Source organism: Phyllostomus discolor, chromosome 4 (genome assembly GCF_004126475.2).
Source record: "Phyllostomus discolor isolate MPI-MPIP mPhyDis1 chromosome 4, mPhyDis1.pri.v3, whole genome shotgun sequence".
NCBI lineage: Eukaryota > Metazoa > Chordata > Mammalia > Chiroptera > Phyllostomidae > Phyllostomus > Phyllostomus discolor.
Genome location: NC_040906.2, coordinates 44,639,247 through 44,655,465, shown reverse-complemented (window position 1 = coordinate 44,655,465; position 16,219 = coordinate 44,639,247). Strand labels below are relative to the sequence as shown.

The 16,219-nt window shown below is 39.9% G+C and overlaps 1 protein-coding gene across 3 annotated transcripts in view; it reads right to left on the bottom strand.

Moving 5' to 3' along the window:
- ZNF385B (zinc finger protein 385B) overlaps nucleotides 1–3,520 on the bottom strand; it is a 364,705-nt gene extending 361,185 nt beyond the window's left edge. For 2 of the 3 annotated variants that reach the window (XM_036023228.1, XM_036023229.1), the window contains exon 1: nucleotides 3,313–3,496. The gene's annotated coding sequence lies outside the window, so the exon portion shown is untranslated. Of the gene's footprint in view, nucleotides 1–3,312 lie in introns of all 3 variants that reach the window. The other variant, XM_028510982.2, reaches the window with a different exon arrangement.
- Nucleotides 3,521–16,219: the final 12,699 nt, after the last annotated feature.

Here is a 16,219-nt window from a genome sequence, read left to right as displayed (position 1 = left end):
GAAAAATAAAATTGGAAACCTATCACTGAGCCAATACACAGGTACTCCTAAAATTATTACCTACAGCCATGTCTGGCATGCAGCAGGCACTCAAATATCCATTGAATAAATTAACAAATGAGTCAATGAATCTATGAGATCAAAATAAAAAATGTGCAGCTACTTGGGGGCTGGACTGCAATGGGTCTTAAACATCATAGGAGAGATTTTGAGGGCATTGGTAAGGCACTGGGGAAAAGTTTATTAGCCAGTGACTGAGCTTGGCTCTGCTTTAAGAAGCTTATTCTGCAAACCAAGTGTAAATGGATTGGAAATGAGAGAGACTGGAGATGGAAAACTAGTCAGGAAGACACCATGGTAGTCTCTAAAGAGCCTGAACAAAGACATCATGAAGGGAATAAAAAATATGAAAAAGCAGGCATCATGAGGCATTGCGGGAATTGGAGTCTTTAGTATTTACCTGTGCAGTATAGGTGGAAAGCAAAGATATTGGGAAGGTTCTGGGTGACTGGGAGAAATACAGAAATTAACAGTCACTCCTGTTCATTGAAGAAGAAGGGTGTTGATTACAGTTTAGACATGTTAGATTTGAAGCACCCAAGAGGAGTTATAATCTAAAGCCATCTTGTAGGTGGTTCAAAATGTCAACATGAAATTTAGGAAGGAAAGTCGAGATAAAGATGTTACTTTAGGAAAATATCTAGCACTCATAAAAGGACACCACGGAATGAAAAGTAACATGTAAAAAAAAGTAACAAAAATCATCTATAAAGCAAAGAGGATCCAGAGAAATACACAGAATTTAAAAATGGACAAGAAAAGGAAGAATAACAAGACCATAATAGAGACATATGGGGAACAGAGACAGGAGGGGGGAGGTGGCAAAACAGAGATAGTGAAATGGTGGGTTGGGTGAGGGGCATCACAATAAAATCCTAGAAGCAAATAAAAAGCAGTGAGAAATTGGGACAAACACACTCATTGTTCTTTAAATGTCTGAAGACAGGGTCTTATAGAAACAGGAGACAACCAATTTTGCTTTTTATTTCTTTTTGGAGATTTTTGCAGTAAAGCAGTCACGCCTGTGAGAAGTAAATTGCTTGTATTTTTAAACATAAATTGCTGTTTAAAAATCAAGCAATAATATCTTCAAGTTCAGCTTGAAGAGGAAAAATCTAAAGAGTGGGGGGTGGACTTCAGGGACTGAAGATTCTTTTCTCCTTCATGTAGATGCCCCACATAGCATCATTCTGTGTAGACGTCTCCCCTTTTCGAGTTGTGCTTGTTTTGCAGGAATCTTATTTCCTGTCTGAGCCAGGTCACTGGCCTAAGAAAAAAGATTCCGAGAACACTTGATATACTTCAATAGATCCTCATATAATAATTACACTTCATAAAGGTATCCTCCGACTGCCATCAGGTCTCACTAACTGGCCACGTTTGGGTGACAAGTTCCTTCTCTGGCTTAATTGTAGAGGAGATTCCTTCTTTGGTTTCCTTTCTACCTCAGTTGAGCAAGGAAACATTAAGTTCACTGTTCTATTATTGCTCTAGGAATCTGTTTATTGGTCAAATGCTGTAAAATATCAACATTTTTTTCTATACATGCTTCTTAGTGGTTATTAAACTGCTTTAAAAAGATCATTACTCAGATAATGTAAAATAATAGAATGAAAACGAACTACATGAGGAATGATACTGCAAAATATTTATATCACTAGGATGACTCCAGAGAAGGCAGTAATTTTTCCTTTGCTAGGAGAATTTACCTTCTCAAAAGAATTTTACTACAAATATGAGAGGTCAAGGAGAGCTACAAGAATAGCTATTTGATTTGTGGTTTTCATTCCAAGCTCCCTCTGATCACTTTCACAAATCCACAAATACTTGATTTATGGGAATATAGAATCTGAACCACAACACACACTTTGACCAAATAAACATTTTCCCACCTTAAAACCCTCAAGCAATAACAGAACTTGCAATGCAGTATTTGCATGCTCGGGACATTTATCTAATACAGGGAATGGATGGTCCATAGTCAATGCACGTATGGCATCAAAATAAACTGAAAGGACTCTGAAAACCGGTGAAATCGAGCCGTGAAATATTTCAGGAAACTCTTCCAAGCCAAAACCTTAAACTTTATCTAAGATGTAGCTTATTGACTTTATGAAAAGCCTCCTTTTTAATTTGATAAATGCATTTCCTACAGCTTCATGCATTGTTCTGAAGCTGCCAGTCTCCAAGCTTTAGGCTGGACTCCATAAAACAAATGTTTTATTCCTTCTTTTTGAGCATCTTTTGCTACATCTTAACAAAGTTTGCATTCACCTTGGTATGATGCTCTCGAGCAACGCAAAACCAAAAAGAACTGCACATCACATCTCTGCAAGAAAATGAAAACAACATTCGCTAAGCCAAGAACTTCCGAGAGCATTCCACAACTGTTTCTTTTGTACCCATGGGGGCAGGGGGCTCGATGGCAATTTACTTTCCTTGGAGGACCACAACACTCCCCATCCGGCTTCACCATAAAAAATGTATGTCCTCCAGAGCCTAGGAAAGCATTCAGGGAAGCATCGTCCTGCCAGTTCTCCCCACCGGCCCCCGCAAATGACAGGGGAGAAACAGATGGTCCTCCCCTTCCCTTCTCCTTGTCCCTTCCGCAGTCCCACAGCGTCCTTCCATTCTGCGCTGACACCTTCACCCAGTGCGGGGCAGCCTATACCCCCCTCAGGGATCCCAGCAGCTAGAAACTTTGGAACATGCTTTCTGCCTCACCGCCCCCGTTTCACCTTCATTCAGGAGCAGAGCTCTCTCAGGACCCCAAGCATCGACTACTACCTTCCTCCCACACCCTCTTCCCCCAAATACCCATTTATTCCCCTAAAATGACGAGAGAGATGTCCAGGCCCAAACTTCCTAATCTAGGTGGCGGAGGCACTGCGGATAACCACAGTGGGACACTCTCCTTGTCCTTTCCCCTTTTCCATCCGTCCTTGGGAATCAGAGCCCAGAGCCCACAGTGGGTTCTTCTCCACTCCTTTGACTTCCACGACTACTCCTAACTCCAAGGGTTCACAGGAACCCCACAGCTCCGGCAAGCGGCAGCTGGGCGTCCTCCTCTACAAGTGGGACCGCGGGACAAAGTGGAAACTCCATCGGGAGGGGGGCTCCAGGCCATTCCCTGGGGCGGCGCGTCCAGGTGCCAGCTCGCCCTGAGCAGGCGGGCGGGCAATGGGCAGGAAGGCGGCGCTGGTACTGGGGGCACGGGACTGGACTGGGCTGGGCTGGGCGCCCGGAGCTTACCTCGGTGCGCGGCCGGCTGGAGCGTGGGGCAGGGGTTCCTCCAGCCCAGCTGAGAAGCTGTTGCTCTCGCTCCTGCGGCTGCGGCGATCCCGCCGGTGCTGCGCTGGAGTTTCGCGCAGACGCTCTCCCGCGATCTGCGGCAGCCCGGGAGGTGGCGGAGGCGGCGGCAGCAGAGTCGGCGACGGCTCGGCCCGGCGCGGTCACCTACTGTCTAACTCCTGCGGACGCCCGGCTGAGACACTGGACCCAGCCCCACCACTGAGCGCCTGCGCGCCCTCCCTCGCCCAGGTGAGGGGCGTGTGCCTGCAGCCTGCGGGGCGCGCCGGGTCGGGGGTTGCGCCGGCGCCCAGCCCAGCAGCCTGTCCAGCCCTCTGGCCTGGCCGAGATCCCCGGGGTTTAGACAAGCCAATGCCACTCCCGAGCGCCGAAGCTGGTGACGGTTTACTAGACAGGGACTTGCGAGGCACACACACTATGGTGAATAAGACCAGACCGTTCTTGGGCTCGTTGACACTGCGGAGTCTCCCGCAGCATCGCCGCCTTTAAATCCCGCCTTTCCAGGCGTGCGCGCAAAGCGAGCGAGACGAGGCTAAATCCCGACCTGGGCGTCCTCGCGGTCCTCTGCCTTCGGGCTCCGGCCCGGGATAAAATTCTTGACAATGGCAAAGGTCCCAAAACTAGGAAACCAGGATACCAAGAGCCGCAGTGGGGCGGATCTTTCAAATACTTGTCAAGCCCAAGTGAAACTCTCTTCTTAGAGATCGTCTGACCCTCAATTTGTTTTTCCTCTTTAATCGGTTGTCGGCTGGAGGACCACACAGAGCAGCCTCGGCATTTTTGGCGGAGCCGGGAAGGCTCGCAGCGCTAAAGGCATCGCAACCTCGCTGGAATCGAAAGCCTCTTGGGGGGGGGGGGGGGGGGGGGGTCCTGCTCCTCCGGATTTCTTTTCCGTGTTTAAGTTTTCAACACTGTAACATGTCTTTGGTTACCCTGATGTCGGGCATCTTCTGAAAACAGTGCAAACATAGCCAAGGTGCTGAGTTCTGAAAGGAAGAGCGCTTGGAAAGAAAACATTTAAAGGGCAAGAAAAAATTTTCGAAGAGCGGTTTTCTGAGATTACTTTGGAGAAGTGCAAGAGTAATAAAGGACAAGAGAGCTGTGTTAGCAGAGGTTTTTTGGTTTGGTTTTTTTGAGCAGATGATTTTAAAATATTACTCTTTAGGTTTTGTCTCAGATGATTGACACTAACTCCATTAATAATTAACCCAGCAGCTGTTAATGTCTTGGCATAATCATCCAGAGTAAATATTTTAGTGTCCAGCCAAAGCCAATGCTACTCTCCCGGGTGGACTTGGGATCAAACACACATGCACACCATCCTATAGCTTTCAAAAGGGAGCAGATTACTCACCTTGGAATTTAGGGTTGTGGCAGGCACCGGCACACCTGAGCTACCAAGTGAGAAGGAGCATTAATCTGACCAATAATTTTTATATTTTTAGAATTCTAAATATCTTCACATCCAGGTAGGCATTCTCACTGACTCATTATTAAGCACAGACACTTATTGTTATGTTTATTCTTAAAAATGTACCCTATTTGAAATTGCTATAGGAAGCAAGCACCAAAATGAAATCATCCGGAAGATTATGAGCTACAATAAATAGCTTTAAGCTGTCTTTTACAAAATTATGGCCTTAAGGCAGGGATGTCAAACTCATTTTCACTGGGGGCCACATCAGCCTCAAGGTTGCCTTCAAAGGGCAGAATGTAGAGCTCCTTGCCCCTAGTTAAGGAGTGGTTGCATTTATACAGTCCTAAAATTACATTCAGCCCTTTGAAGGCAACCGGGAGGCTGATGTGGTCCCCGGTGAAAATGAGTTTGACGCCCCTGCCTTAAAGTCTCTTCTATCAGTAAAGGTTATTTTTAAAAGAAGTCATTGGTGAGTCCCTGAAGACCAGTAAGGTGGGATTCTGGTGGACTAGGATAGGCAGGAAATTCCAGAGGCAAAGTCTTCCATGAGAAAACCACCCAGCTTCCAGTGCCCTACACTTCAGAGTTGGCAACAGTGTGGTTGCTACTGAGCTCAGGTTAAGTATTGGCATCTCCAGGTACCTGAGGTGCAGAGTATGGGAGAGGGCCCCTTAAAGCATCAAGTCAACACCTTGGATTGCACTTGGAGGCAAATAAGTAACCTCCGAAGAGTGGAGCACCTGTGAGAAGTTTCCCTGTGGCTTGCACAATTTAGCAGCATGTGCATTTTATTATGTCCTGCAAAGTGCAGCTATATCTCTCTCTCCTTGCTATTTTTAATCATCTATGCTAGAGATTAATTCGAGGGCTGCTTTCCTAACAACAGCTGGAGAAAAAACATTAAGTACATGCAGACAACTCCCAATTTCCCTCAATGGCATAGCTAAGAACTATGTCTTCATGTCCTTAGCCAAGCGAGATTAAGGCCTCTGGAAGGAGTGCCTTCCTTCTAAGGACACTTCAGAATGGATTCAACATTAGGTTGGAAGCTACAAGATTCAGATGTATAGGAAAAAAGGTCAGCTTTCTCTAGACTTTCTGATTGCAAATGTGTGCCTATTGGGTAACTTGGCATTGCCTGTGGCTTTCCAGTGCTATCTAATGTAAGGGGTCCTCTTGTTCTCAAACTCTCCCACCACAGCTTTTCCTAGAACCATTATTGTTCATTCCTGGAAAGAGGAGTAAATCAACTTGAGACCTCTTAGCCTCAGGTGAGGAGCTTTGGGAGGGCAGTCGGGTTAGCAATACAGAGGGATCACACAGCAAAGAGAAGTCCCTAAACATGGAGGAGGAACATAGCAGAAAAAGATTAATGTAAGGCCTTTTTTATTAATCGTGTATGAGATGTACAGTGCCTTGGTTCCTAAACATTGATTATCCTAGGCAGACAAACTGCTTTAAACTATGTCCATAAATTCAGCTTCCAGTGGATAAAGAACCTGGTAGTAACAAAAACAACATCAACAAATTTGAAGACTTTATCAGTAAAAACTGATAAATCAATTTTACTCAAGAAGAAATAGGTGAGAGCTGATACAGTGAAATGCTATGCACAAGGCCTGAAAGACATTTGAGATTGCTCTGCAGGCATCTGTAACACTCTGGTATCGAGAGGGAGGCTATATTTTGAATACTGCTCTTAACAGTGGAAGAAAACGAAGAATGGTAGACTCGAATTCCAAATTCAGCTGTCAATTTTAAGCCATTTGCATTTGTAAGGCAGGACTAATTATATCAGCCTGGTCTCAAGGATTACCATAATATTCAAAAGACAAGTGGCATATGAAACACTTTGGAAACTATATAGGAATACTGGTACCATTGATTGATAATTGTCCTGCTCATATTTTGCCTTTTTCCATTGCTTTTGAGATTTTTGCAAACCTTTCCTCAGAGTGTCTTATAGTTCTTGTTCAATTCTCCAAAAATTTCCACTATGAATCTTTCCTGATAACTGTACTTTTGGATGGCTCCAACATCATGCAATAAGGGAAGCATGAGTTCTAGCATTAAATGAGCAATCCTTGAGCTCTGACTTGGTATTTATTCACTACCTGAGTGACAGTCTTCATTCCCTCTAACCTTCAGTTTCCTCATCTGTAATATGGGAAAATAAATACACCATCTTCATAGGGTTAACTCAAGGACCAAAGCAAATGGGTAAATAATTTTCCAAACTGCAAAAGATCCTACAAATGTTCACTATAATTTAATAAGTACTGGGGAAGTAAATAGGTTTATTTCCATATTGAGTAATAAAGTCTAAACTGTCTTTGAAATATAAATAAAATGATACCTGAAACTTTTATGGCAATTTAGAACTAAATGGAAGATAGTATAACATTTTTACCATAGACTACTAAATTGTAGTTGTTTAAAAGGGGGCAGGAGCCCTGGCTGGTGTAGCTCAGTGGACTGAGCGCAGGCTGCAAACCAAAGCATTGCAGGTTCGATTGCCAGTCAGGGCACATGCCTGGGTTGCAGGCCGTGGCCCCCAGCAACCCCACATTGATGTTTCTCTCTCTCTCTCTTTTTCCATCCCTTCCCTCTCTAAAAAATAAATAAATAAAATATTTTTTAAAAAGGGGGGGGGGGGGAGGGCCCTGGCCAGGTGGTCCAGTTGGTTGGAGCATCATCCCATGCACAAAAGGTTGTGAGTTTCATCCCGGGTCAGGGCACATACCTAGGTTGTGGGTTTGATCCCCAGTCAGGGCACATTCAGGAAACAATCCATCAATATTTCTCCCTTACATCAGTGTTTTCCTCTCTCCATTCCCCGTTCTCTAAGAAAATCAATAAACATATCTTCAGGTGAGGATTTAAAAAATAATAAATAAAAATTAATTAAAAGAGGGCATGAATATTGCAAATACTAGAAAAATTTTATTTCAACTTCCACATATTATGAGAAATTAATAAATTAATTGTTTTGGTGACATTTGTTCTTAAAAGCCCCAACTCAAATTTAGCTAAAATATTTTGTATTTGCCCAAAACTACTGATATTATTATTTGAATGTCTGCCTACTCAAAATGGTTAACGATGAATTAAAACACAAATGTTGAGGTTTTCTTGATGAGGTAGTTTTCATTATTATTTTCTCACTAGTGTGACGGAAAAATAATGAGATAGTTTTTTAAGGCTAATGAGTTGGTTTTATGAACCTAGAGATTTATGTCTAAAAAAATCAATATGAAAAATATAGGAAGTCTTAAATGAAAATCTTAAGGTTATTTCTGAACTATCAATTACTGTTTTACACTTGTCGCATTTTAAAACCTAACTGTATCTTTTATATCCAACTGGAGCAACTGCATTTGGAAGAATCAGGGGTGTCAAACACATGGTTAAATCTCAGGCTTAATTGAGGAGCTATGCTAGTTTGCCTGTGTTTTTCCCCCTGTCTTAGGGGACTGTTTTTATGTGAATCACTAATATTCTGTGAATTGTCCTCCTGGCCTACAATTCTTTTTTTAACTAGAGATCGAATTCCCTTTTATCTTCCTTTCTAATTTGAGTACTGTTAGCAGAGAAAAGCCATGTATTTAAATTCCTCGCTCACTAATATGTGTCTAGTATGTGGAATGAGTACATTATGATTTCTTTATTTTTATACTTTAAAGTTAATTATTTAAGTATTTTTCCCAAGTGTGACCAAAATCTGTTTGCTTTCATCCTTCCCTCCAAAATTTGTTTTCTAGTGGAGAGCTAGTGGAATTGGTGCTTTGCTGTGACATTATGCCCCTTTCCAAGGTGATAATATCTTTTGTGTCCAGAGATGATTAACACTATAAAAGTAGTCCTTCTAGACCCTAACTACAGCCTTGCACTAATAACTGTGCCTCTTATGCATCTGTGACTTCAAGACCTAATCCAGCACGGCCTTAAGACCCAGGATGCAGGTCGCACCGTCGTCACAATGCCCCCAAATCCTTCCCTGATCAGGTTGCAAGGTGATTACCCTGGTTAGCACACATGTCAATTTGGTGCTTTACTCAGAGAAAGATATAAGATAATTAATCTTCCTTGAACTACTTTTGCAATTTTGATTTCCTCCCACTTTTTGTAAATCTGAAGATGTAGTAATGCTCCTTCCAAAAACGACTCATTTTTCAGACTGAGTTCTTCAGTGTGCTCCCTCGCACCTTTAACTCACAACTGCCTACTCACTGGGGAAGCTCGCCAACAACTAAAACCTTTTGGTTTAAAGTTGTATTTTTTTAAAGTTTTACATTTTAACCTATGTCATAATTTCAGAGAATTTAACAATATTAACTTAGTGTGTTGAATGATTTTCAAAAATCTCCAGTGTCTGAATAGCCAACACTTAGCCCTTGTTGAAAAATGCTATGTTCCACATACTATACACACATTGTCTCATTTCATTGTCATAAGAATGCTGTGGTGGAGAAAATATTAATCCCATTTTACAGATGGGGAAAGTGAGAAACAGCACTTTTGTGAGATGCCCAAGGTCAAAAATTGGTAGAGCTAACATTCTAATTCAAGTTTATCTTTTCTTTAAAAAGCTCTTTGTATGCTGATTCTTGATGTTAATCAAAACTATTGATTAGACTGTGAGTTCCACCAGGAATAGAACTCATAACATACCTGTTCTTTATTTAGTTCCTTATAACACTAATATATATATAGTACCTTACAAATATCTGTTTGCTGTGCAAGTGATTTCTCACTTTCTGTTTTTCACTTGCTACAACTACTGTCACACAGCGTTTGAACATTATCAACTTAGCCACCTGAACGCTGCACTTTGGGAAAGGAGTTGGGAGGCCTAACGAGGAAAGCCCCCATTCCTTAACAAATTCCAAATATGTTGTAGCCTTTCACCTCTCAATATCCTTCTGTTTTGAACACCCATCTATAGCTATCTCATGTCGTATCTTTCCAACAAGATTGTTCAGACTGTTACAGACAAAGACTGTTTCTTGTATTTTGTATGCATTCATCCCCCACCTGCAGTGCCTAGGACTAACCAGACAGGTTGTAGGCAAGCTTGAATGAAGCTAGTGGTTTTCCGTTCTTCTTCACACCTGTGTAAAGAGCTGGCCCTGACTCTGCTACAGCAAAGGAAGCGATTTTCTAGAAACCAGGTTCAGACAGTCGTTCAATCGTTTCTTCCGTAAATATGTGTTTAATGCACAGGTCCGCGTCAGTACCTGGGGTGCAGTGGAGAACCACACAGAATTCTACAACCTGTAGAAATGAAATGGGTTTTCCTCTAGACTGAACAATGGTTGCTGCTGCTTCTTTTACTTCAATACCACTTCCTCCTGTCGTTCTCCCATTAGTACCTTACACTTTTACTTTGCCTCTCAGGTCCTTACTCTTTCCCTCATTTCCTAACCCATAAATCTTTTTCTTGTCTCTCATTCTTATTAAATATAACATGCTAATGATCTACTCACTTTAAAAATGGTTTTTGCTCACATATTCCACATTCCTTGTACTGGCCAAAGCTTGTGTCCTTTTTATTAGGGGCCAGCTCCACTTGGCAAGTTTGAAGGATCAACATACTCCTAACAAAATAATTCAAGACACTACTGAAGCATTCCTGGTTGGTGATATTTTGTGAGTGCCCTTTGTGTCAGAGCCCTTACCCAAGTACCCTCCAGGATTTTTCAAGCTATTGGATCAAGCCTAGAATACAAGTGACCATCACTTGAACATCAACAGCTGAAGAACTCCATGCTAATAAAGCCCATACTCTAGTGGAGAGGTTTCAATCATTGTAGCTCAGGTAGGTTTTGTGAAAAAATTTCCATGAAGGAGATGGACCCAGCTGAATTATAATGGAGAGCTGTAGTGTGGGATTATGAAAAGATCTAAAGCTTGAGGGACAAAGACTTAAGTTCTAGTCCCATTTACTTTGAAAGTGACCTTGGGCAGTTGAATTAAACACCCTGAGCTACTGGGTTGGCCAAAAAGTCTGTTTAGATTTTTTTCTGTAAAATAAAGGAGACAGTTTTTATTTTCACCAACAACTTTATTGATTTGGATATTTGAGTATGTCAGCTGTCTCCCACTATTGGCTTCTAGTGGGTAGAGGCCAGGGGTGCTGCTAAACATCTTCCAATACATAACACAGCCCGACAGCAAAGGATTATTTAGCCAAAATATCAATAGTACTAAGAAACTTCACAAACCACTTTGACACATTCAGTCACAGCACCTTCTCCATACACTGCACACATTTTTTTACCTTTCTTGAAATAATAAAGCATACTAAGCCAAAAATGTTGCATATCTTCTTCCATCTACAATATTAAAATGGCTACACAAAATTCACCAATTTTGATAAGTTTTTTAATGCACATTGATATGACAGCTGTCACAATGCAACCTAACAAAATTGTTTCAAATGAAGTTAAAAACAACTGAGCAGTACTAGAGCCATCGTACAGAAAAAAGTAAACAAAATCTTTGGCCAACCCAATATGAAAATAATGCTAAATAGAGAGAAAATAATGGACCATAAAAATGTTTATTGTAGCTTTACTAATGATAAGAAAAACTGAAGACAATTTAAGGGGAATAGATAAATACATCCCATTAAAGGAATATTATGTAGCTACTCTTAATGATGTTAGGGCTTTATAATAACATGGAAATTATTGATTGCAGCATAAAGAGGAAAGGAGAAAACAATTACAATATCGCATGATCACTACCAAGCAAAATAAATCAATGCATGAAAAGAGTGAAGGAAATGAAAAACCCCTCTATATAAATTGATTTACAAAAGTTTTGATTGGCACAGCATTTTAAGAACTCTATAAAAGTCACATAACATATACTTGGATATATCTTTATAATTGTATTTTGTGATATACACCATCTCACATTTCTTTCACATATGTATGTTATGTTTTCTTGATTTAAGCCTAAAAAGACAAAGAGTTTGCTTTTTATTTTCTTCATCATACTAAGGACGTAGTTGTATGTTATATGAGACTATTAAACAACTGGCATGCTCTCATGCACTATTGATGGGACTGTAACTTGATATAACCTCTCAGGAAGTTACCTTATTCGTGTGCATATACTTCAACAGAGCAATCCCACATTGTCTGACAGACCCACCAACAGATCTGACAGATCTAAGCAAAGCAGTAGTACAAAGATGTTCATTGCATTCTATTTTGAGTAAGAAAAACAGTAGAAGTGAACTAAGTGCCCAACAACAGAGGAATGGTAAAATAAATTATCCTATTATACATTAACTGAATATTTTATAAGCGTAACGCATTCATATATTAACTTTTGTTATAAAAGTAATGAATGTTTTTCAAAAGGCAGTTGGCAGAGAAGGAAGTAGTATATACTCAGTTTTAGCAGTGCAGTGATGCTCAAGGTTGTTCAAAAATCTGCTGAAGTATCAGGAATTTTGAAACCTAAAGATCATCTGTACCTATCTGTGTATTTATTTTGCTTAATAAAAGTTAATAAATATTAAGCACAATTTTGATGAGGAACAAAAAGGGATAGTCTAGGTTAGCATTAGGGTGCCACTCAAGCTTATCATGAAAATCATTAATTACATTTCATTTGTTTTAATCCTAACCAATCATTACATTTCCTGTCCTATATGAACCTCCCTTTTGCTAGTAATTTACCCTGCTGTTTCTAGGCCGGTTCAATTATTCAATGTTTCTTCTTCATAGTAATTCCACATCTACATTTTAATTTTCCTCATTTATATTTCAAAATCGTATTTCTTCTAAGCAATTTTTAAGTTGGATGCCAGGCTTCCTGCTTATTCTCTTCCACTGAAAGAAAAAAATACCATGAGGCTGGGGCATCTGAGATGAAATTAAATTAGGCAACCACTTTTCTGGGCCTGCATATTCTCCAAGAGTAACAACTAAAGATTTCCCCACTAAGCCCTCCCTCTCCATTTATCCTAACCTGTAACTCACACTCAGTCTTCCTTTTCATCACCCCTGATATCCTGATATGCCTACACCAGGTTCTTTTCAACTATCCATTTCTCATCTCATATCAACTTCTCATGGAACGTGCAACCATCTCAAAACCCCCAACTCCTCTTATCCAGCAGGAAACACTTAACTCTTGAATTCCTGGAAGGCAGAAACCATCTACCTGGAGCATCATCAGCTTTCTTCCTCACCACAAGAAACACCTAGGAATTCTCGAACTTTATCTCTCCAAGGTGACGTCTCCTTCAGGTACACTTGATGCCGATTTCCCTTGTTTCTTTCAGTAGAACCCTCCTATTTTTTACCTTATTTCCTCTTGCCTCTCTCCATCATTTAAGATAATAGCTGCATCTCTGAAAGACCTCCAATGGCTCCTATTTTATTCACTCTGCCCTCTCACAATTAATATATTCAAGGGTCTCCTATTTTCAAATAAGAAAAAACAAAACACCCCTTGACTTTGCTTTCACCTAAAACTGTTGTCTTCTTTCACTCTTTCCATTGCCATCAACATTCATTTAATTATTTTAACATGATACTCTCCCATGTAGCTCTTTGGTAGAGCTAGATGTATAAAAATAAATGAGGTACAATCTCTGATTTCAAAGCATAATCTATTTTGGGAGGCAAAGACACAAGAAACTTCTTGGAAAAAACTGACTTCACTTGCTGCTTGCACATTTTCACCTTCTCCTCAATCAACTCCATGATATCAATCAAATTTCCACCTCCAATAAAATCAATGATTTTTGATTCCTAAATCTTGAGGCTTTTTAGTTTTCTCTCCCTTTTTGACTTTTCTCATTGTAGAGGACGTTTATGATTACAAAAATATTTTTACACATGTGCTCAACGCTAGTTCTCACAGTAACCCTGTAAAGGAGCTATACTACCGCAACCCCAATTGCCCACTCTCATGTATTGGTTGAGGCTCAGGAAGAGTATGTCATTTACCTGAGGTGACTCAGCAAGTATATAACAGAGTCTGGACTTGGTCTCATATTCATGCCTTCCATGGCTGACTAAATAAATTACTGGATGCATCTATATTAATCAACTTCATGCAGACTGTTTGAAAACATCTTTCTTTCTCTGACCTAATCTGACAGCACTTCATGCAGCACCAGGCATGGAATTACTACCTAGTAACTGTTGCTATCTAGGTTTCAAGACAAAAGGCATGCCAACGTTAGGCACCTGGATGGAGAAGATGGTACCTAGTCATACTGAAAAACTGTCCTTAGGATTCTTGTCACGAAAGTACTTAATGCAGACATACCTTAGAGAAATAGCAGGTTGGGTTCCAGACCATAGGAATAAAGTGAGCATGGCAATAAAGTGAGCTGTTATCTTTTTGCTAGTGGAGGGTCTTGCCTTAGAACTGTAAAGAAAAAAAAAATCCCACAAAATCTGTGAAGTGCAATAAAATAAAGTACAGGTATGTACTTTAAGGTATGCTGGTACGTGAACCAGTTTTAAAATTAGAATCTTTTCATACCTGAGTAACTCAACAGCCCCAGGCTGAAGAGCTGATGAACTCTCATTTTATCAGCTTTCACTACTAGAAGGTAATGTTTTAGTGAAGTTATAATTTGCAAATAATCACCTTTATTCGAGTATTTTTGAATGATCAAAGAAATTGGAGGATCTTAAATGCCCAAACTAAATCCACTGTTGATTTCTCAACTTATATAACCTTTAATTAATAAATTAATTCCAACCTTGTTCTATTCTAATAAACTTGAAACCCTTATGATTTTGGCATCATCTAAAAATGTCTAACACAATGCTTCATCACTTTCTCACTTTCTTATAAAAATCATGAACACCAGCTATCTACAACTGCTTCCTCCTCTAATTTGTTTTTTAATTGCCTGCATCTGTTGTCCCAGGAAAACCATTGTCTGATAAAGGTAGCTCTCCACCTGCTTTTTTAAAAGAAGAGATATAAACACATCTGGATTTTTATCTTCTAAACAATCTCTTGCTTATAGTCCTAATTAGTTCAGTCATTTGCTTTTTTTGCCATTCTATTTGAACATTTTACTGCCATTTGAAATGTTTTATGTAACTTGCTGCTTATTGTCTTTCTCTACCCCAGTATATAATTTTTCCTTAATTTGGCCTGTTTACATTGCTTTCTTCCTCCTTCACAAATTGTTTGTAAATGGATATTTTTAAATCTCTTCCATATGTCTCCATAACTGCCTTAAGATTGCTGTTAAACATTCGTTTGTGTGAACTGCTGTGTTTTTCTTTCTATTTCCTTGGATAAACTCACCTTAATTTTGTCCTATTTTTTAAAGGGTTTATGATTAACCTGAGTAAAATCTTTATGTTTGCAATCAACCAGCCACTTGCTGGGGACCCTCTCATGCAAAACCTTGTGCTAAGCCATGGGATGGAAAAGCTAGACTGAAGGAAGGCCATGAAATTAGAATGAAATACAAGACTCCTTGAATTCAGAGAAAATTAAAGTGTTGGTTGGATACAGGGTAGAAAAGATAACTTAAAAATCAAAATTCAAAAATAAATATGTAAATAAAGGAACCAGGTATAAATGGATTCTGCATGAAGACCGAGGGAATAAGCAATGATGAGTAGGAGCCATCGAGGAAGGTTCATGAGAAGGACGGAATTTCTCAGGGAAGTGTTCAGGATGTTAATAGTCCAGCTGGTAGTGGCCGTATTCCAGCTGGAGGAAATGACACAAAGGTGGCCATGAACAACTTATTCAGACAATGTCTAATTTGTTGTTGGATGGATGAAGGAGTCAGAGTCCACAGGAAAATGAGAGAGCAGAGGTAAGTTGGTAAGAACAGAAGAAAAGAGAAGTGTTTATCATTTTTAATTTGTGGGAATTCTTTACAAAGTTTTGATTCTGATCTTCATTAGTTTTACATTTGGCAAATACTTCCCTCCAGTTTCTAGCTTGTCATCAATCACTTAATGATCACTTAAAAGATTACTTGATGAGCATAGGTTCTTAATTTTAGAGTAGTCAAATTCATCAACCTTCTCCTTTTTATGATTAGCACTTCTATATCTTGTTTAAGAAACCCTTCTCTCCTTGGAGGTTAGAAAGGTATTAATCTATATTTTCTCTTAAACATTTTTAAGTTTGGTTTTCGGTATCATTTAGGCTCATAATCCATCTGTAGTCAGTGTGTTAGCAATCCACATTTTTTTCCTAGCTCATCTGGTTCCATTATCTTTCCTTTCCCCAGTGATCTACCATAAACTCTGACATATACTAAAAGTTGCACATGTCTGTTTCAGGTTCCCTGTCCTGTTCCTTTGGTTAATTAAAAAGTTATGCCCCTGACCACTGATTGTTTTAAATGTTGCCTTAATTACTGTAACTTTAAAATATAGTTGTATTTGGCACAATTGTTAATCTATAGACTAGTTTGGA